The 23406-nt window shown below is 44.6% G+C and overlaps 1 long non-coding RNA gene across 1 annotated transcript in view; it reads right to left on the reverse strand.

The window, feature by feature from the left end:
- LOC143769231 (uncharacterized) overlaps positions 1-23406 on the reverse strand; it is a 32038-nt gene that overhangs the window by 279 nt on the left and 8353 nt on the right. The window contains exons 2-4 of the long non-coding RNA XR_013214284.1: positions 1049-1126; positions 239-388; positions 71-154 (exon numbers count right to left, since the gene is read on the reverse strand). This is a non-coding gene — a long non-coding RNA (uncharacterized LOC143769231). The remainder of the gene's footprint in view (positions 1-70; positions 155-238; positions 389-1048; positions 1127-23406) is intronic.

A 23406-nucleotide genomic window follows, 5' to 3' on the forward strand; every position in this document is an offset into this window, starting at 1 on the left:
TTGATCAATCTGTTTGGTTGTAAGATCAGACTTTTAGAGATGTAATTCTAAGTATTGTGGAGGCCACTACCTGCTCTTCCAAGATCTTCTCCAGCTCATTGAAATATACACCTATTTCTTGGACTGTGGTGCAGTTTTCTGTGGTCCTTGAGATCTGGAGAGAAATAAAATATGTTCATTAGTTATTGCCCGGTGTAACACTAAGGACGGTTCTAAGTTCCTTTAGTGCAGAACTTACACAGTCCTCCAGCAGATTTGCCTGGTGATACAGATCTTCTTGAAGCTGCTCCCAGGATGTATGGTTGCTCACAAGTTTCTCCTGGTGCTTCATGTAGAAATGGACAGTTTTGTACAAGAGTTCACTCACCGTAATGGCCGCACATTCGACCTGTAAATTCAATGTCACAAGGATTATTGGACCAGGTGCTTAAGTTGTCCAAGATCATAGATAGTCATCCCCTATTAGGAGGTCAATTGTGGAAAATTTTGTTGGCTACGTCAATGAATGAATGGTCTTTTTTTAAATTCTTCATACATCAGTTACTTCTATATAAAAATTAAAGACCATTAGATGCTATGATCATCACTAAAAGAGGTAAAAGTACACATCATGACTGGATATACTATCGAAACAATAGTTTTATTTTTTTTCTGAATTTCTTTTGCAACTAGATCCAGAAAAATATCCTTATGCTATGATTTGAAGTGTCCATTGACCTCCTACTGATGTGTTTCCATCAATGTCCTCGTTTTCAGCAGGACAGAACAAGAGGAAGTCTCATTTCTCATCCTGTTTTCCCAATTTTATTATTGTGCACTGTAAGCCTATGACAGGAGGATGCTACATTAAAGTCATTTAGTACATTTTTCCTTTTTTCCAGAAATTTGCAACTTAATTTGAAAATGTAAAATAAAAAGTACATTTGGAAACAAATGCAGAAAAAAACAGTTGTTCTCTGAAAGCTTTATATTTTCTGTAGGAAAAAAAAGCTTTTTTTTTTTTTTCAAAGTTAAAAAATAGGATGTAGTAACAGTAAAATTACCTTACCTGATAAATTTTGTAGAGATCAGTGACATTGGGTCTTATTGTGGTCACACAGTCGTCTGTTATCCCATTCTCTGGAATCTGCAATATAATATAAAGCAATGTGTAATCGGCAGGAATAACATCACATTATGTACAGCACCTTCACTTCAGAACCAAGCTCTATGGACAACAGTATGATTGTGATGACTGTGCTATATACACCACACATTGCTCCGCCACTGCAGGTAACTAAGGCCACCTGTTCAAAACTAAGGAAACTAAGGAAATCCTGAAAACATGACATGTTGGGGGCCCTGAGGACTGGAGTTTGGAAAATACTGGCCTATAGGAAGAAAAAACAAGCCCACAAGTGCCAGGAGCTCACCATGTGATGGAAGTTGTTAAGCATCTTGCTGGGGAGATCTTTGTGGCTGTCTTGGAGCCATATGCATCTCTTGGAGAAGACAATGGAGTTGACACAGAGCAGGAAAAGGAAAGTCCAGTTGTTGACAGGAGACATTATCTGTGGCCCAAAGAATGTGATGTGGAGAAGTTGTGAGGTTTAGCAGTAGGTTCTGGGATTCTCTCTCCTGGTCTTGTCCTTGGTTTGTGCTGGGTTCCATCTTCAGATCTTCACACTTATATACCCCAAAACATACCTGGATGTCAGAGAAGTTAATTTTTCTTCCAAGAGGGGAGCTTCCCCATCAGTTTTATATTCCATTCATTTGCTGATTTAGAGACATCTAGTGGTGAATTACAGCAAAACTTCCATTCTTGAATGTTCTTCTTATGTTTAGTCAATTTCCTTCATAATACATGTTGTGAAAGTCAGATGTAAAAATGTAAATTGATAATGTTTAGCAGGTGAAGCGAAGAAAAGTTGATCTATAGGTAAGGGTAGGAACATTGGTTTAGGTTTCGGTGTTGCACATTTTAAAAGTGTTGTCCTAAAAAATGTTTTCAGAGTTGCATGGCTGTCTTTAACCCAAATAGACAAGTTATTTTCAATTTTTGCTGTTTTATTTTTTTCTTCCTGTTTTTTCATCTTTCCATCAACATAACCATGTAGGGGCTTGTCGGTGTTTGACAACAGCATCCAAATCATTAAATGGCAGTGATGGGAGCTAGCTCTGGTCTCAGCTACATTACATTCACAGACATATGCTGGCTGTACAACACAGCACGCATTTACCTTGCGTGGAGTGGGCCAAGCTCCTTATCCCTCTTCACATTTGAGGACCCCAGTGCAGATAGTTACGTCCATTTGCAGTAAGGAATTAAAACTGACACTGACACAATGGGCATCAACATTACAATATTTCCTCATGGAAAGTGTCAGTATTGTTCACAGCTGTGAGATCCAATATGATATATACATAGCTATAAAGGCTGCCGAGGTTGGAGTCTCACCCACGATGTCCAAAAATATTAGTGCCGTAGATGATGTGTTATACCATAGTTTGGCGGACTTGTTATAGATTATACATTGTATGGAGAAACTCCATGCTACATCTAGTGGCAGTGAGCTCTCGTGTGGCACTTTCACTAGGATTAGTGGAAATTACAAGGACTTTTACTGGGCTCAGTGGAGATCACAAGGACATGGAATGGGCTCAAAGAGCACCACAAATGCTTTTTCTGGGCTCAGGGATAATGTGACATCTATCAATAAAGTTTTCACTAATAGAATTGAAAAGGCTTTGGACGATTAGTGATAGTTGATTGGTAAGTGTGGTCACAAGACAGGAAAAATGGTGCCAGTCTGGGAGGTAAGGACTTTTGTGTTAGGCAGCATGTACGTACTGTAAATTATTACAAAACCTAAATACTAATTAACTGTTTAATTCCCTATATAAATTAAAATGAGTGAATGCCTGAAACAGCCACAGCAGTTGGCGTAACATGTGGGGTTCATACCCTCTCCCTATCTTCTTACACTTTCTAGGTGGCACCATAATTTTACACGCTTATATAGGACTAGATGGAGACCCGATGCTATCACATCGGGAGGGTGGTAATGACACGATGGGAGCAGGCTTTGCAGCATTGAGAATCTCCCCCCATGTGCTCACCCACCTATCCACTCTCTCTTTTCCCCATGTGCTGACTTCTCCAGTCTGTGCTCTCTTCTTTGACCTGTCTACCCCATGTGCTATCCCCCTTGTCTGCTGTCTCTCTCCTTCCTGTGCTGTGTTCTCCCCTCATGTGCTGTCCTGTTTGAACTGTCTCCCCCCTGTGCTCTGTCTCTCTCACCCCTGTGTGCTTTCTCTCTCCCCCATCTGCTGTCTTCTCCTCTCATGTCATCTCTTCTTTGACCTGTGTACCCCATGTGCTCTCGTACAAGGTGAGACACAGACAATTTTTAAAATGAACTTTCCTTCATGTGAAAACCCCTTTAATGTGACCGACTTCCTCTGCCTGTAGACACATCGCACATCTGCCACCGGGATGAGCCGAATGATTTACTGCGCCTGTGCGGAATTCGCACAGGCACAGTAAATCAGACCGCCGCCATCTTTGTGCAGACAGATAGCGATGGTCACGTTAAAACTGCGCATGCGCTCCTCCTGTATAAAGATGGCGGCGGTCAGTGAATCATTCGGCTGATCCCGGCAGCGGAGTGTTCGTGACAGTATTCCGCTGGTGGTACTGCGCAAGAGGCTGCGTACAGCATATACAGTGTGTGTGTGTGTGGTGCGATGGTGTTCCACTGGTGGTACCATGCAAGAGGCTGGCACCACCAGGAGTTTCCATATTGAGACACCCATCACTTGGGTGTCCCAATATGGCGGTCAGTGAACTTCCGCCGCTTGGAATTCTGGGATCTGGACACATCTGGACGGAACAGGATGTGAAGACATTACAAGGTAAGTATATATTAAGATCTGATATTTGTACTATCCCTTATATATGCTTTTTTGTATCTCTGTTGGCATGTTATGGCCACTCTCTACTTATTTTGCACCTGTACCTTTGTATTTTGTTTTATATTAGTTTGTTTGGGGATTAATCAGATCCACACATACTATTCTGTGGAGACCTAATTGGTCTTATTGCAAAAAACTATATGTTTTCTTTTTTTTCATTTTTAATGTTAGCTGTTCACTTTGATCATGTAATCAAGTATTTAATATTTTTGTATTCAGATTTTTTTTCTGTATTATGGGTTTATTAGTGCCTTAGATACACCATTCTTTCTTTCCTGTTTAACACAGATCCTGAACCATCACTACATAGGAAAAACCTGATCTTGGCAGGAGTCTGGCAGTGGCTATCTCATAGAGAATACAGGACCAGTTGGGACCATATACTGTTCTACTAAGCCACCATGCCAACATTTTCTGAATACTAACAAAAACTAACAAAAATTGTCACAAGGTTTAGATAGTTAAAACCACCCAGTGGAGCTGGTAAAACATGTGACATTATTCATACTCGACTACATGATGTCAGAAGTCATTGTTTCATTAGTGAAGTTCAGAATTTTGCAAAGTTGCTGAATTTTTGTCAGAATGTTGAGCGCGTAGCCAAAATCTGTAGATAGCATATTCTCGAATGTTTTAGCCAAGGAGGTATCTATGCTACTACAATACCATTGAGTTTCATCTACCAATGTCTACCATCAGAAAACACATCAGGAACTAGCATCTTGAGTAATTCAGATTAGATTCCGCAGTCATAATGAATTCATTTAGAATAGGCAAAATAGTGGGAAGCTATAATTGACTCATTAAATTTGAGGTGGTGAACAATTTTATGAAGTTGAACCTCAGACGATTGAAGTCTGCCCTTAAATTTTTCTTGCTTGTATAAGGTAAGTTTGGATGTACTTGTCTAACTATAGTGGTAACTTAATTTTCTCCTTGTGGTACCATAGAGATTCTGTCCAATTTTAATGGCACTCGTATATAGGTATATAGGATGAGATTTATATTCCACAATTTCTGGGAAAATCTCACAAAACTACCTGTAATCAATACCCAGTGGACAGGGTGGATCAGCTACATAAAGGCCTTGATTCATTAAAGTGTTTACAACATAAATTTGGAGTAAAACACTTCGAAAAGTATCAAAATTTATTGCGTAACGTGAAATTGTGCAAAAATTTTGTGACTTTTGTTGTTTTCTTGGCATTTTCGGCCAACTCTGCCAAAAGCTCATTTAATTCATGACTAGCTGTTGTGTACTTTACACCACAAATCTTACTCCAGTTCCTCACTGTGGTGAGGAGCACACGCCACTTTTAAAATTCTATATGACGTTCGATGCTGCTCAATGGACTTCATGCAGTTTTTTTGTACATGTAGACGTGCTTCTCCTTTCGAGTTAGGTTTAAACCTGAGATAACTAATTGCAGTGGAATATCTTTGTTTCTTGGTAATTTTACTTTCAGATTCCATCGTATATGTTTTCTAGAGAAAAGCGAATAGATTTGATATGAATCTAATTCATATTGAGTTTTTAGGAAGTCCGTGAACCCAGCGAATTTGAACAATGTGATTCGGTTGTCTAAAATGGCCACCACCTTTTACACTTTCCACAACATTGCATCATATCACATGGTGGTATAGCTCAACCAATCAGGCGGGACGATTGTAGCCAGTATAAAAGCAGAGACAGAAATTCAGCAGCCATTGTGTGGCTAATCTGAATAGTAATAATAATAATAATAATAATAATTTTTATTTATATAGCACCAACATATTCCGCAGCGCTTTACAACTTATAGAGGGGACTTGTACAGACAATAGACATTACAGCATAACAGAAATCACAGTTCAAAACAGATACCAGGAGGAATGAGGGCCCTGCTCGCAAGCTTACAAACTATGAGGAAAAGGGGAGACACGAGAGGTGGATGGTAACAATTGCTTTAGTTATTTGGACCAGCCATAGTGTAAGGCTCAGGTGTTCATGTAAAGCTGCATGAACCAGTTAACTGCCTAAGTATGTAGCAGTACAGACACAGAGTGCTATTAACTGCATAAAGTGTATGAGAACATGATGCGAGGAACCTGATTATGTTTTGTTTTTTTTTAATAGGCCACACAGGGATAGTTAGGTTAATGCATTGAGGCGGTAGGCCAGTCTGAATAAATGTGTTTTTAGGGCACGCTTAAAACTGTGGGGATTGGGGATTAATCGTATTAACCTAGGTAGTGCATTCCAAAGAATCGGCGCAGCACGTGTAAAGTCTTGGAGACGGGAATGGGAGGTTCTGATTATTGAGGATGCTAACCTGAGATCATTAGCCGAGCGGAGGGCACGGGTAGGGTGGTAGACTGAGACCAGAGAGGAGATGTAGGGTGGTGCTGAGCCATGGAGTGCTTTGTGGATGAGGGTAGTAGTTTTGTACTGGATTCTGGAGTGGATGGGTAGCCAGTGTAATGACTGGCACAAGGTAGAGGCATCGGTGTAACGGTTGGTGAGGAATATGATCCTGGCAGCAGCATTCAGGACAGATTGGAGCGGGGAGAGTTTGGTAAGAGGGAGGCCGATTAGTAGGGAGTTACAATAGTCCAGACGAGAATGAATAAGTGAGACAGTAAGAGTTTTTGCAGAGTCGAAAGTAAGAAAAGGGCGAATTCTAGAAATATTTTTGAGATGCAAATAAGAAGAGCGAGCCAGTGATCGGATGTGGGGGGTGAATGAAAGCTCGGAATCAAGGATGACCCCAAGGCAGCGGGCATGTTGCTTTGGAGTAATGGTGGAACCGCACACGGAGATGGCAATGTCAGGCAAAGGTAGGTTAGTAGAGGGAGAGAACACGAGGAGTTCAGTTTTTGACAGATTCAGTTTCAGATAGAGGGAGGACATGATGTTAGAGACAGCGGTAAGACAATCACTGGTGTTTTCTAAAAAGGTTGGCGTAATAACAGGAGAAAAGGTGTATAATTGGGTGTTGTCAGCATAGAGATGGTACTGGAAACCAAATCTACTGAACAACACTGTGGGTAATCAGTTAGCTTAAGTTGTGCAAATTATTGCAGACTTTTTCTGCTGACATAGAGGCTTCAAGCATTGGATGACCAAACAATCTGAGGAAAGAAAAAAATTCAGAAATAAGGTCAATATCATCAACATCTATGATCTTCATCAACGTTTGTGATATGGAGATACTGTAAGTGGGTCTCCAAATTCCCTTTTTTGGAAAATTTCTTCTGTTTCCTTTCTACAATTACATAAAAATTATTCTGATAAACTACGGTAGTTGCTTTGTCGTGTAACTGAAAAAATGGCCAAAGTGAGGGGGTTTAAGAGGTGAAATAACTGAATAAGTTTAATACCCCAGATGATCAAACAGACAACCAGTGGATTTGTATAACAATAGATATTCTTCCATTGACTCATCAAACATCTCCCGGCAATATCAGCAAACAAGCATGTACTCAAATGATAAATTGTGTTTGTAGTTTTGTTAAAGTGGTATTATTATGTTATTAATTTGCTATAGTTAGGATGAAAGCAAGTTTTAAATTGACTTGCATGTTTCAGCAATGACAGCTTTTATCTTACATAGATTAAAGCTTGCTTCCAAGGAGCTTGGCCACCAGAGCCTGGCCAAGTGTGAGGAATAGTTACATCCCAGCCACCTCTATTCCCGCCAATTGATTTCTATACAACAGTTAGCTGCTCACCTTCCTCTTAAGGTACCGTCACATTTAGCGACGCTGCAGCGATCTAGACAACGATGCCGATCGCTGCAGCGTCGCTGTGTGGTCGCTGGAGAGCTGTCACACAGACAGCTCTCCAGCGACCAACGATGCCGAAGTCCCCGGGTAACCAGGGTAAACATCGGGTTACTAAGCGCAGGGCCGCGCTTAGTAACCCGATATTTACCCTGGTTACCATTGTAAATGTAAAATAAAAAAACACATACTCACATTCCGGTGCCCGGCGTCCGCTTCCCTGCACTCCTCCTGCATCCTGTGTAAGCGCCGGCCAAAGCAGAGCGGTGACGTCACCGCTGTGCTCTGCTTTACGGCCGGCCGGCGCTGACACAGGATGCAGGAGGAGTGCAGGGAAGCGGACGCCGGCACCGGAATGTGAGTATGTGTTTTTTTTATTTTACATTTACACTGGTAACCAGGGTAAATATCGGGTTACTAAGCGCGGCCCTGCGCTTAGTAACCCAATGTTTACCCTGGTTACCAGTGAAGACATCGCTGGATCGGTGTCACACACACCGATCCAGCGATGTCAGCGGGAGATCCAGCGACAAAATAAGGTGCTGGCCTTCTAGCTCCGACCAACGATATCACAGCAGGATCCTGATCGTTGCTGCGTGTCAAACACAACGATATCGCTATCCAGGATGCTGCAACGTCACGGATCGCTAGCGATATCGTTGTTAAGTTGTTCAGTGTGAAGGTACCTTTAGTTTTGACAGGGCTCTTATCAGTGCTAAAAAATCACAATTCCCTGGCCTTCAGCATTGGCAGTTCCCATGGCAGTTATAAAAATCACGGCTCTCACTATCCTGAGCCGTGTGCTTGTTCAAAGTTACTGTTATTTCTATACGCTAATCAAGAAATACCAGTTAGTGTTTATTAGCAGGATGGAGCTCCTGACCAGAACTATCATTCTAGTAGGAGTGCCTGCCCCCAAGCAACAAGGAAATAAGGAGACTGCATAGCTCTGAGTTGCTCAAGAAGCATCTTGATAATACCAGTTTAATTATATCAATTAAATCATGAACTATGTGCACATGGACTGCAGAACTCACCATTTTGTGAATTTTGGTATAAAACGGGTTTATTATAATCTTGTTATTCCTCTCATTTCGGTGTTGACACAAAACCAGAAAAAAAGGCTTATAGCAAGCGGACAAATACACAGCAGAAAAAGGAAGTATATGGATGGCATGTATACTGATCAAATGCAGTGTCACATTCTCTAGGATTGCACCTAGCTTCAAAGTCAACTCTGAGAACTTTTACCCCTTAGTGGGAGGGGTCACAATTGCGGGGTGCTGTGGATTGATATGGCAGCCATGGTCCAAATAAATGGATAGTACACCAAAAGATGCATTGTACTGGTCCATGTGTTGTTCATTGTTTAAATACAGCACATGGTACCATAGAGGATCTGGAACGCCCGCCAGGGCCGTGGGGTACTCGGTACTGGGTCCAGTACTTAAAGTGATGTGTCACGGCGGTGGCAACCCGGTCCATGGCCCTGGGTGCCCATGTTAAAGGGACGGTCTTTAAAGGGGTTTCTGAAATAATAAAAGTTAGTGATGCCACCTGTGGTATTCGGTCAGGGATGACCGATGCTGCTGAAAGGGGTCTTCTGTGTGTGGTGTTGTTATGGCAGCTGAGATTTTATGGCTTCCCACAGGTGAAGCAAGGTCCCCAGGGCTCCCGGTGTAGTTGAGGAGATGGTGGTCGGTGGTGTAGTAAGAAAACAGAGGACACAGGGTTGCAGTCTCTTTGCCTCTTTACTTGGTTTAAGGCAGCCACAGTCCAGGGTCCCGGATCATGGATGCTGGTGTCGTCCGGTCGGCTTGGAGGCGAATTGGGAATCCCTCTAACCAGGTGGGGTTGGAAGCCTTCCTACTAGCGCTGTGATGTTGTAGTCCCTTGCTGCCTTAGGCCTCACACAAGGGCCTCATGTTTTCTCTCTGTCCCACTGTGTTGGTAGGACACAACCCGTACGACAGGTAGCTCGAGCCTTTTTACAGGATCTCTATCACGACCTGGGTTCTATCTGCTACTGTGTCCTCGGGCATTAATGGTGGACAGGCAACTTACAATCTGCTGTCCGCTGGTTTCTGCCATGGGGCATGAAGTTACCCCCGCAACCATGGTCTTCCGGCTACCGATATCTGCTCTCAGCGTGGAGGAAGCTAAATCGCAGCTTCTCTCTCCAGCTCTTCACTCTCCTGCGCTCCACTTCCCCAATCAGTCACTTTACAGACTCATCTGCTTTCTCTTTCGTTCCCAGGAGCCACAGAATCACTCGTCTCCACGGCCCCAGCTTTCCTTCCTCTCCCTTCGCTCTCCTCTCACCACCTGTCCAACTCCCCCAACTGCCTAGCAACTGCCTAGCAACTGACTCCTCGTCCCAACCAGAGAGAGCAGCTCCCCTGAAGTCAGGTGTAGAGCTCCCCTGTTGTGAATTCTGTTGTGGGTTCTGCTCTTGGGCTCCCTCTGGTGGTTATAAGTGGTAGTGCTGCTGTTTGTCCTTCACAGCAGTCATCAGGTGCTTCCACTTTGGACGGGGCTATTTAGTCTGGCTTCACCCTTTAGTGAGTGCCAGTTGTCCATTGTTTTTCTGGAGGATTCACATCTCTGCTTGGTTTCTCCTGCTGGATTGTCCACATCATCAAAGATAAGTCCTGGCTTTGGTTTTGCAGTCCACACGCGGTGGACTTTATAGTTCAGTGAATTGCTATGTTTTTTCTTGTCCAGCTTTGTCTGTGTAAGGATTTATTCAGCCAAGCTGGAAGCTCTGGAGTCGCAGAGTTACCCTCCATGCCTTTAGTTAGGTGTGGAGATTTTTGTATTCTCTGTGGTGGATTTTTGTAGTATTTTAATACTGACCGCACAGTACTCTGTCCTGTCTTTTCTTTTTAGGTAGCGTGGCCTCCTTTGCTAAATTCTGTTTTCAGTCTGCATTTGTAATTTCCCTCTCCTCTCACAGTCAATATTTGTGGGGGGCTGTCTTTCCTTTGGGGATTTTCTCTGAGGCAAGATAGTTTTCCTGTTTCTTTCTTTAGGGGTAATTAGTCCACCGTCTGTGATGAGGTGTCGAGGGAGTGACAGGAACATCCCACGACTACTTATAGTTGCGGTGTTAAGTTCAGGGTCTGCGGTCAGTACTCCAGACCACCTACTCCAGAGCTCGTCCATGCTGCTCCTAGGCCACCAGATCATAACAGTACAACTGGCCAACAATGAGTTAACCGCATCTCAAAAGAAGGGAAAGAAAGTGCTGAGCCATTTTTTTTCTGTACTCTGTTGTGTTTTTTTTTCCCTCTTCACCTCTGGGTGGCTCAAGAGTTAGGCGCTGACATGGATGTTCAGGGACTTGCTTCTCGGGTGGATCAACTTGCTGCTAGAGTACAGGGTATTTCTGATTATATCGTGCAGACTCCTGTTTTAGAGCCTAGATTTCCTACCCCCGATCTGTTTTTTGGGGACAGGTCCAAATTTTTGAGCTTTAAAAATAACTGTAAACTGTTTTTTGCTCTGAAGCCCCGTTCCTCTGGTGATCCCATTCAGCAGGTAAAAATTGTAATTTCTCTGCTGCGTGGCGACTCGCAGGATTGGGCATTTTCCCTGGAATCTGGGAATCCGGCCTTGCTTAATGTAGACACCTTTTTTCAGGCGCTTGGGTTATTGTATGATGAACCTAATTCTGTGGATCATGCTGAGAAAACCTTGTTGGCCCTGTGTCAGGGTCAAGAAGCGGCAGAATCATATTGCCAGAAATTTAGAAAATGGTCTGTGCTTACTAAGTGGAATGAGGATGCTTTGGCGGCAATTTTCAGAAAGGGTCTTTCTGAATCTGTTAAAGATGTTATGGTGGGCTTCCCCACGCCTGCAGGTCTGAGTGATTCTATGTCTCTGGCCATTCAAATTGATCGGCGCTTGCGTGAGCGCAGAGTTGTGCACACTATGGCATTGTCTTCCGAGCGGAGTCCTGAGCCAATGCAGTGTGATAGGATTGTGTCTAGAGCGGAACGACAAGGATTCAGACGTCAGAATAGGTTGTGCTTTTACTGCGGCGATTCTGCTCATGTTATTTCTGATTGCCCTAAGCGTGCCAAGAGAATCGCTAATTCCGTTACCATCAGTACTGTACAACTTAAATTTCTGTTATCTGTGACCCTGATCTGCTCATTATCGTCATTCTCTGTCATGGCATTTGTGGATTGAGGCGCCGCTTTAAATTTGATGGACTTAGAATTTGCCAGACGTTGTGGTTTTCCCTTACAGCCTTTGCGGAGTCCTATCCCTTTGAGGGGTATTGATGCTACACCATTGGCTAAAAATAAACCTCAGTTTTGGACACAGTTAACCATGTGCATGGTGCCAGCCCATCAGGAAGATTGTCGTTTCCTGGTGTTGCATAATTTGCATGATGCTATTGTGCTGGGGTTTCCATGGTTACAGGTACATAATCCGGTGTTGGATTGGAAATCTATGTCTGTGACTAGTTGGGGTTGTCAGGGGGTTCATGATGACGTTCCTCTGATGTCAAATTCCTCCTCCCCCTCTTCTGAAATTCCTGAGTTTCTGTCAGATTTCCAGGATGTTTTCGATGAGCCCAAGTCCAGTTCCCTTCCACCGCATAGGGACTGTGATTGTGCTATTGACTTGATTCCAGGCTCTAAGTTTCCTAAGGGCCGACTTTTCAACCTGTCTGTGCCTGAACATGCCGCCATGCGGAGCTATGTAAAGGAGTCTTTGGAGAAGGGGCATATTCGGCCATCTTCTTCTCCATTGGGAGCAGGTTTTTTTTTTGTTGCCAAGAAGGATGGCTCCTTGAGACCCTGTATTGATTATCGCCTCTTGAATAAGATCACGGTCAAATTCCAATACCCTTTGCCTTTGCTTTCTGATTTGTTTGCCAGGATTAAGGGGGCTAGTTGGTTTACTAAGATTGACCTTCGAGGGGCATATAATCTTGTTCGTATTAAGCAGGGTGACGAATGGAAAACTGCGTTTAATACGCCCGAGGGCCATTTTGAATATCTTGTGATGCCATTCGGACTCTCTAATGCCCCATCTGTGTTTCAGTCCTTCATGCATGATATTTTTCGGAATTATCTTGATAAATTCATGATTGTATATTTGGATGATATTTTGATTTTTTCAGATGATTGGGAGTCTCATGTGAAACAAGTCAGGATGGTATTTCAGGTCCTTCGTGATAATGCCTTGTTTGTGAAGGGGTCTAAGTGCCTCTTTGGAGTACAGAAGGTTTCTTTTTTGGGCTTCATTTTTTCTCCATCATGTATAGAAATGGATCCGGTTAAGGTTCAGGCCATTCATGATTGGATCCAGCCCACATCCGTGAAGAGCCTTCAGAAATTTTTGGGCTTTGCTAATTTTTATCGCCGTTTCATTGCCAACTTCTCCAGTGTGGTTAAACCCCTGACCGATTTGACGAGGAAGGGCGCTGATGTAGCTAATTGGTCCTCTGAGGCTGTTTCTGCCTTTCAGGAGCTTAAGCGCCGATTTACTTCTGCCCCTGTGTTGCATCAGCCGGATGTTTCTCTTCCTTTTCAGATTGAGGTTGACGCTTCTGAGATTGGGGCAGGGGCCGTTTTGTCTCAGAGGAATTCTGATGGACCCTTGATGAAACCGTGTGCCTTCTTTTCTCGAAAGTTTTCACCTGCGGAACGCAATTATGATGTCGGCAATCGTGAGTTGTTGGCTATGAAGTGGGCATTTGAGGAGTGGCGACATTGGCTTGAGTGGGCCAAGCACCGTATTGTGGTCTTGACCGATCATAAGAATCTGATTTACCTCCAGTCTGCCAAACGGCTGAATCCTAGACAGGCCCGATGGTCCCTGTTTTTCTCCCGTTTTGATTTTGTTGTCTCGTATCTTCCGGGTTCTAAGAATGTTAAGGCTGATGCCCTCTCTAGGAGTTTTTTGCCTGATTCCCCTGGGATTCTTGAGCCGGTTGGTATTCTGAAGGAGGGGGTGATTCTTTCTGCCATCTCCCCTGATTTGCGACGGGTTCTTCAGGAGTTTCAGGCTGATAAAACTGATCGCTGTCCAGCAGGGAAACTGTTTGTTCCTGACAGATGGACTAGTAAAGTTATTTCTGAGGTTCACTGTTCTGTGTTGGTTGGCCATCCTGGAATTTTTGGTACCAGAGATTTGGTTAGTAGGTCCTTTTGGTGGCCTTCTTTGTCACGGGATGTGCGTTCTTTTGTGCAGTCATGTGGGACTTGTGCGCGGGCCAAACCTTGCTGCTCCCGCGCCAGTGGGTTGCTTTTGCCTTTGCCGGTCCCTGAGAGGCCTTGGACGCATATTTCTATGGATTTTATTTCGGATCTTCCTGTTTCCCAGAGGATGTCTGTTATCTGGGTGGTCTGTGACCGGTTTTCTAAGATGGTTCATTTGGTACCTTTGCCTAAATTGCCTTCCTCTTCTGAGTTGGTTCCGTTGTTTTTTCAGCATGTGGTTCGTTTGCATGGCATTCCGGAGAATATTGTGTCTGATAGAGGTTCCCAGTTTGTTTCTAGGTTTTGGCGGTCCTTTTGTGCTAAGCTGGGCATTGATTTGTCTTTTTCTTCCGCATTTCATCCTCAGACAAACGGCCAAACCGAGCGAACTAACCAGACTTTCGAAACTTATTTGAGATGCTTTGTGTCTGCCGATCAGGATGATTGGGTGGCTTTCTTGCCATTGGCCGAGTTTGCCCTTAATAATCGGGCTAGTTCGGCTACCTTGGTTTCACCATTCTTTTGTAATTCTGGGTTTCATCCTCGTTTTTCTTTAGGGCAGGTTGAGTCTTCTGATTGTCCTGGGGTGGACTCTGTGGTTGACAGGTTGCAGCAGATTTGGGCTCATGTTGTGGACAATTTGGTGTTGTCTCAGGAGGAGGCTCAGCGTTTTGCCAACCGTCGTCGGCGTGTGGGGTCCCGGCTTCGGGTTGGGGATTTGGTCTGGTTGTCTTCTCGTCATGTTCCTATGAAGGTTTCTTCCCCGAAGTTCAAGCCTCGGTTTATTGGTCCTTATAGGATTTCTGAGATTATCAATCCAGTGTCTTTTCGTTCTGCCCTTCCAGTCTCTTTTTCCATCCATAATGTTTTTCATAGATCTTTGTTGCGGAAATATGTGGTGCCCGTTGTTCCCTCTGTTGATCCTCCTGCCCCGGTGTTGATTGATGGGGAGTTGGAGTATGTTGTGGAGAAGATCTTGGATTCTCGTTTTTCAAGACGGAGGCTTCAGTATCTTGTCAAGTGGAAGGGTTATGGCCAGGAGGATAATTCTTGGGTTGTTGCCTCCAATGTTCATGCTGACGATTTGGTTCGTGCCTTCCATTTGGCTCGTCCGGATCGGCCTGGGGGCTCTGGTGAGGGTTCGGTGACCCCTCCTCAAGGGGGGGTGTACTGTTGTGAATTCTGTTGTGGGTTCTGCTCTTGGGCTCCCTCCGGTGGTTATAAGTGGTAGTGCTGCTGTTTGTCCTTCACAGCAGTCATCAGGTGCTTCCACTTTGGACGGGGCTATTTAGTCTGGCTTCACCCTTTAGTGAGTGCCAGTTGTCCATTGTTTTTCTGGAGGATTCACATCTCTGCTTGGTTTCTCCTGCTGGATTGTCCAAATCATCAAAGATAAGTCCTGGCTTTGTTTTTGCAGTCCACATGCGGTGGACTTTATAGTTCAGTGAATTGCTATGTTTTTTCTTGTCCAGCTTTGTCTGTGTAAGGATTTATTCAGCCAAGCTGGAAGCTCTGGTGTCGCAGAGTTACCCTCCATGCCTTTAGTTAGGTGTGGAGATTTTTGTATTCTCTGTGGTGGATTTTTGTAGTATTTTAATACTGACCGCACAGTACTCTGTCCTGTCTTTTCTTTTTAGGTAGCGTGGCCTCCTTTGCTAAATTCTGTTTTCAGTCTGCGTTTGTAATTTCCCTCTCCTCTCACAGTCAATATTTGTGGGGGGCTGTCTTTCCTTTGGGGATTTTCTCTGAGGCAAGATAGTTTTCCTGTTTCTTTCTTTAGGGGTAATTAGTCCTCCGGCTGTGACGAGGTGTCGAGGGAGTGACAGGAACATCCCACGGCTACTTATAGTTGCGGTGTTAAGTTCAGGGTCTGCGGTCAGTATAGAGGCCACCTACTCCAGAGCTCGTCCATGCTGCTCCTAGGCCACCAGGTCATAACACTCCCTCTTCTGGCCTGGAGTCAGAATGGTGTTGTATGTGCTAAATACCTGTTAAAGGGATCCTTCCTCACTTCCAAGCATGACATCACTCTCCCCGTGAGGAAAGCAATGCCACTGTAACAATCGGTTACCTGGGGTGTTACATATCATTGGTCCAAAAATACATCTATATTAAAAATGGATCTGTGTGTACGGTCCATAAGGCTTTTTGCATGTGCTATTCTCTCGCCGTCCCATTTAGAGCTTTGGGAGGAAAGTTATGGGCATCCACGGTTCTCGCCAGAAAACCATGCTCTCAGATATGGGAGGAGAGATGCTGCATGGCCCAGGGGTTGGCGCAGAGTGTGGGAGGGAGCAGCCTAGGGGATAATAGGCAGCTCCTCATTTTGGACTCAGTTTTTCTATTGGCAAGAGGACCATTAGCTGACGTGGCCAGAGAATCATGTAACAAAGATTGGACCTGTGATTCATCAGCGCCTCCCTGTGGTAACATGCTACATAACACAGCAATTGTAATCTATCTGTACCCTACCCTTGTACTACACTCCTGACTGTATACTTACATATATATTGTTCTTGTATATATATACCTGTTGTTAGGGTGGGCAACACGCACTAAATAAATTATAATAATGAAGTGCGTTTGCCACCCGGGGTCCACCGTGCAGAGATGATAAACTGCAGCTAAAAGGACAATGGCGAGACTTGCAGCGAGTGTGACAGACTCGCACCGAGTTAACGTTACTCAGTGGAGAAGCACGTGGCTGTGCCAATCGCACACAGCAATGGAAAGATGGTCTGCAGCAGAGCTGTGATTAGACGCTAACACGAACCCTGTTGACTTCACAGGAGTTCGCTATCTCACTGAGGCAAGGGAACCAGTAGTGGACTCCAATAACACACAGAACTCCTCTCCGAAGGGGCCGGAATTCTATAGGCACTAGCGCCTGCCCTGAATTCATACACACAAGCTCCTCTCTGGATAAGCCGGAATTCTAAAGGCACTGAGCCTGACTTGAGCTCATACAGCAGAGTCCATACTACCGTGGGGTTCCACACACAGACTGAACGTGAATGATCTTAGTGTACCGACGGGCGCGCGCCAAAGATCCTTTTATAGTTTCTGTCAATCTGACAGGACCTTGCTCACTGGCCAATCCAGAGCCAGACCAGGACCTGAGCATGTGACAGGCGACAACCAATGAAAAGTCGAACCACGAGCATGCTCAGTAGAGTGAAACCTGGACTTAAGGTACCTTCACACTAAACGATATCGCTAGCGATCCGTGACGTTGCAGCGTCCTGGCTAGCGATATCGTTTAGTTTGACACGCAGCAGCGATCAGGATCCTGCTGTGATATCGCTGGTCGTTGAACAAAGTTCAGAACTTTATTTGGTCGTCAGACCGGCGTGTATCGTCATGTTTGACACCAAAAGCAACGATACCAGCAATGTTTTACTCTGGTAACCAGGGTAAACATCGGGTTACTAAGCGCAGGGCCGCGCTTAGTAACCCGATGTTTACCCTGGTTACCAGTGTAAAATGTAAAAAAAACAAACTGCATACTCACCTTCGCGTCCCCCGGCGTCCGCTTCCCACACTGACTGAGCGCCGTAAAGTGAAAGTGAAAGTACAGCACAGCGGTGACGTCACCGCTCTGCTGTTAGGGCCAGCGCTCAGTCAGTGCAGGAAGCGGACGCCGGGGGACGCGAATGTAAGTATGTACTGTGTTTTTTTTACATTTTACGCTGGTAACCAGGGTAAACATCGGGTTACTAAGCGCGGCCCTGCGCTTAGTAACCCGATGTTTACCCTGGTTACCCGGGGACCTCGGCATCGTTGGTCGCTGGAGAGCGGTCTGTGTGACAGCTCTCCAGCGACCAAACAGCGACGCTGCAGCGATCGGCATCGTTGTCGCTATCGCTGCAGCGTCGCTTAATGTGAAGGTACCTTTAGTCTTAGGAGTGACTGCACACTGCTGAGAATATCCAGTTACTATAGCTGAACATGGAGAGGCAGCAGCAACCAAGCATACAGACCGGCTCTGAGCAAGATGCTGAGACCGACATCTTTGCTTGGCAGCATTCACTGCAGTCGAGACTGAATGGGGGACCGCAGGAGAAGACAAGGCTTGGGATCCCTCCTGTGCAGAGGGAGAATCCTGGCGCCTAACACCTGTATCTTTCTAGTGTGCCTTTCGACGGTTAAATACAAAATTAATCTTGGGCTGCTCTTTTATTTTGATTCATGAATCCCCGCGTCCGCATGCTCGGTTGGTTATAATATGCTACCTGGGGTTGGTTTCTGACCAGATATTAACCTGTTGTCAGACGGGGCTTATATCCAACGAGGAACTGGTGGCTGCACAGCGTACTGTGTTAGTGAGGAACTCTGACAGTGATGGCCGGGAGATTTACAAATATGTCTCCAGCCTGGACTGGTGATGTATATTCCCCCCTCACTGTGAGCTCCTCAATAACTCGTATCTATAAGGGAAGTCTCTCCGGTGACTATTTGCCCTAGGTGCAGTTCCCTGACTGACCTGGGGTAAGTGGTGGCGCCAGAGTGCCGATCCCTGTTGGGTCATTCTCTTCCCTCCCCAGAGGTGAGTGAAGTAGACACACCCTTTCCCCTGTACAATGCATCACACCTGGTATGGCGCTTTCAATTGGTAACTGATTGTTTCGCATGTACTGACAGTTCTCTTGACTGTTATATGCAATTTGCAAATTAACAGAACATTTAGGTGGAAGTTGCAAATTATTTTATAACACCATTAAGAAATTCTGAGACTATATGAAAACACATTTAAATGAGTTGATAATTGGGAGCTAGTGATCCTTAAAATGCTTGTTCTCCATCATAAGCTTATTAAAAGCTGATCATTGCCCAATGAATGAGAAAAACACTCAATCAGCGGGTGACTGGACATTGATCACTGCACCCTCCATGTTTCGTGCATTTTGTATATTGCTTTTTCACGTTTGTCTTGTTTCAAGCTATATAGTGGCCCAAATTAGCACTAGTCACAGGTGTGTCTCACAAAATTGGAATATAATCTGAACAGCCAGCTTCTTTAGCAATTACCTTTTGTGGCTTACCCTCCTTGTGGAGTGTGTCAGTGACTGCCTTCTGGACATCTGTTTCACTTTTTGTAGTGAAGAACTTAAAAATAAATTAACTTTTTGATGATATTCTAATTTTGTGAGAAGCACATGTAGGTGGCAAATGTGAACTGTATCCCAAGCAATTAATGTCCCCACGTTACCCATCAATCAGTAGTCATTTAGCAGCCACAGTCGGCAAGTGTAAATGGGACTTTAATGTTCCTTCCAGCAGAGTTAGGTGAATCATTAGTCCAGTCCTATTGGTTATCCTCATTCATGCCCTCTCACATATCCACAATTCTACACTTAGGGATGATCCTTCCTCCTGCTGTATCTTCTGTGTGACTGTTGGGTTGAACAATTAATAAAATGTTCACTTCACTTCAGTTGCCTACTCCTGGCCTAATGGATATTGATCAGGTGCGCACCAAAAGAAATAAACATATGACAACACACAGTCAGATGTGAACTCTCCTTGATCAATCTATAGCTCAGCTCCAAGGGGCTTTATTCAGTCAGAACACAAGGTTATATATCTCCTGTAAGGGGGCTCGGTTAGCTCTAAAATGGGAGTGATCGGATGTATTCCATTGGTTAGTGGGTTGGGCAATGAGCAAGTCCATGGGTGGAACCATGAGGTCATCAGGGTGGGTGGATCCATGAGGTCATCAGGGTGGGCGTCATCTTGGACACCAGCACATGACATGCTGATACAGGAAATGGCAGCCATCTTTAGTGTCTCACTTTGATCTGGGAAAACTTATGTAAGGTTAAACAATACACGTTATGGGTTGCTTCTCTCAATCTCTTATGTCTTAAGTCTTGAGGTTAATTAATATTTGATCTTATGGCTCTCCTCAACATGACTACCAAGTAGTTCCACTGCATACCATTCTGTATACTAAAAACATTTGTACAATGAAGTCCATGTGTTTGTAATGAAAGAGTATTAATTAAGATTTTCCAAGTAGCAAAAAAGCGTTTTGTCAATTTTTTCTTTAAGTAGCGGTATTGAGGCAGTTCATTCAGAAAAGCTATTCAAATTTCTCTAAAACTAAAGATAAAGGGACTGGGCTTGGGTTGGCAGATAACATAGTATATTTTCCTAGTGGTACTGACACAAATGTAAAAAAAATATTTAATTTTCTTATCCAATCTTTGTAAGAAAAATTACTAAAGATTGCCCATTCAGGAGCTGGAATAAAATACTGTAGCTGTAAAAAGTGCGATGTTAGTGGTCTTTGACAAAGATCCATATGATCTTTATATAAGGGCATCCCCAAAAAATGATGGAAGATATCAGTTTTTAAGGTGTGGGCACAAAACGTCAGAAAACGATTCAAAACTAGACATTCTTCTCTGTAACTGCAGTGTAACATATGTCCTATAAAACACCAACAAGGCCATATCTTGATAACTGCTATCAGGTAAGCTCCAGGTCTTGGTGCTAAAAACTTGTCTTCAGACCATAATTTTGTCAGCAAACAAGTACAGTAATAAATTATATTTATTAAAAAAGTTCTTAATATATAACAAAAGCCAGCATTGATCAAAAAAACTGTTAAACAATTCAATTTAATGGTGATCTGGAAAGTACCTACAATTTTTTAAGCTCTATTAATTGGACCAATCTGCTGTAAGTGCTTCAGCCTACTCCAAGGACACAACTGTGACACGACAGACTTTAGTTGAATTTTACTTGATCTTTAACTCACGCATTAATTAAAGCTTTTATGGCGAACCTAACAGACAATGACCTAAAGGCCACCTAACACAGTAGTGTTCAATAAAACCAAACCCTATAAAATAAGATAAAAAAAATAAAATAAGGTAAGGAAAATCTGGAATAATAGTCACCTCCACAGCATTATATTCCACAGGCCCCATCTCACAGACTTTCACACAATATCTTCCTTTTCTTTATAGAAGTGCACCCAGCAAATCGTAATGAGTGGGCAGTTAGTGCCTCTGAACTAAGGGCCTCGTACTTGATAAATTCTTTCCACTCCAATATCTCCATCAGAAGGTCGTCTAAGAATTTTCTCGAAGATGGTGACCTCCGAGTCATGAAGTTCCTCAAGTAGAATCAGGAGCATAGCTATCAGGGGCAGAGGGTACGGTCTCCCCAAGCCCCATGCTCAGAGGGGTCCACCCGGAGCTGCTGCCCCCCCCCCCCAACTGGGGTGCACAGTGCTCCAATACAGATAAATTAAGCGTTAGAGCAGGGAGACATGGTCTCCCTGAGAGCAGGGAGACATGGTCTCCCTGCAGTATTGCTCCCTGCTTTGTAGGCCGTAGGTCGCTTTAGGCCTGCCAGGTGGAGAAACATGATGAGGTCATTGCTAGGCAACATGTACAGGACGTCAGAGTCCCAGTGCGATGACAGCACCACTTCTGTCTATCTGGAACCTGTTTCTGTCTGCCACTGGACTCGCCAGTTTATGTGCGTATATGATGCTTATTTTAATATTGTGTCAGGGCCATTTTGTGTGTGAGCTACTAAGGGGGCCTTCATAAATACTGAAGACTGCTAAGGGGGCATTTATAAACACTGGGGGTTACTAAGGGGGCCCTTATATTTGGTTGGAGCTACTAATGGGGCCTTCATATATAGTGGGGGCTACTAAAGGGGCCCTCTTATAGAGTGGGGCTACCAAAGGGGCCCTCATATAAATTAGTGGCTGCTAAGGGGACCCTCATACAGAGTGAGGGCTACTAAGGGGGCCATCACAGAGAGTGGGGGCTTCTAAGGGGATACTATAAGGTGTGGAGACTACTGATGGGCTTTCATACAGTGTGTGGACTACTATGGGGAATCACAAAGTTTGGAGGACATCATACTGTGTAGGGGGAGCTGTGGGCCCATCATACTGTGCTAAGTGGGCACTTATTGTTATAGGGTACTCAGGGTATTGTGACTGTCAAAGGGGCACACATGGGCATTACTACTTTCTAGGGGTCAAAATGTGGACATTGTTTTTTAGGGCACTTAAACAGGGCTTTATTATGGGGGTTTCTTGCGGTCAGTTTTTCCATATAGAGGGCATAAAGGAGGCATTTACTTTATAAAAGGCACAGTGGTGGACATTACTATGTGGGGGCACGGTTATGGGCATTATTATGTGGGGCAGTAAGAAGAGCACTGTTTTTGTGCCACGTAGGAGGTGCAATAATAGGGACACATATGGCAGCAGCGGCTCAGCATTTGGGTATCAGCAGTTTGTGCAAGTTGGAAATAGATAGGGACCGTGCTGAAAATGTGAAAATTCAACTGTAAGACAATTTGTGGCTTGACAAGTTATGTCGATCTGGGCAAGATGGAAAAGACAGGAAAAGAAAAGAACTCCATCAGAAAGAACGTCATAATAAGTCCTTTCTATGATTGAATTGTGATCACTTACCGTATATGGTTTGCAGGACAGGTCTCTACCACCATATGGTCACCGTATGGTGATAATATCAGTGTTAGTCTTTGTAGAGATTTATTTTTATTAACAGCATTTTTATCTGCTGAGGTTCCCCTATCCCCATTATTAGGGTCTGCAACTGTAGTTCCACACGGTTAACTGGATAGGGCTCACCAGGGGCGGACTGGGCCGGGTGGCAAAGATGCAAATGCCCCCCGGGCCGCTCCCCCAGCAGCTGATCAGGGCCGGCCGCCTGGTGGTGGCTGTAGAGCCGCACATCAAATTGTGCGCGGCCGTGTGCGCTGCACTGTGACGCGGCCGCTGCACTGTGAAGCGGCCGGCAGCAGTCACAGTCGGCGCACACGTCCACGCCGGGTTCGGGAGCTGTGTGCGCGGCTGTCAGCTTGACGGCTGCACAGCTCCTGCTCCCTCCATGATATCTCTCTATGCTTCCGGGTCAGGTGTCGGGCGTGCGCGATGACGTCATCGCGCACGCGCCGACATGTCCCGGCCAGGACGCTAGCAGAAAGGCGCTGCAAGGGAGCGAGTGGTGATGTAAGTATAAAAAAAACTTTTTTTTTTTTTTTTTTTTTTAATTAAATGGTGGGTAACTGCAAACGAAGAAGTGGGGAGGGGTGAAAGGAGGCTGCACATGATGGAATTTTGGGGGTTAAAGGAGGCTGCACATGACGGAATTTGGGGGGGTTAAAGGAGGCTGCACATGATGGAATTTGGGGGGATAAAGGAGGCTGCACATGATGGAATTTGGGGGGTTAAAGGAGGCTGCACATGATGGAATTTGGGGGGATAAAGGAGGCTGCACATGATGGAATTTGGGGGGGTTAAAGGAGGCTGCACATGATGGAATTTGGGGGGTTAAAGGAGGCTGCACATGATGGAATTTGGGGGGGTTAAAGGAGGCTGCACATGATGGAATTTGGGGGGTTAAAGGAGGCTGCACATGATGGAATTTGGGGGGTTAAAGGAGGCTGCACATGAAGGAATTTGGGGGGT

Source organism: Ranitomeya variabilis, chromosome 4, assembly GCF_051348905.1.
Source record: "Ranitomeya variabilis isolate aRanVar5 chromosome 4, aRanVar5.hap1, whole genome shotgun sequence".
NCBI lineage: Eukaryota > Metazoa > Chordata > Amphibia > Anura > Dendrobatidae > Ranitomeya > Ranitomeya variabilis.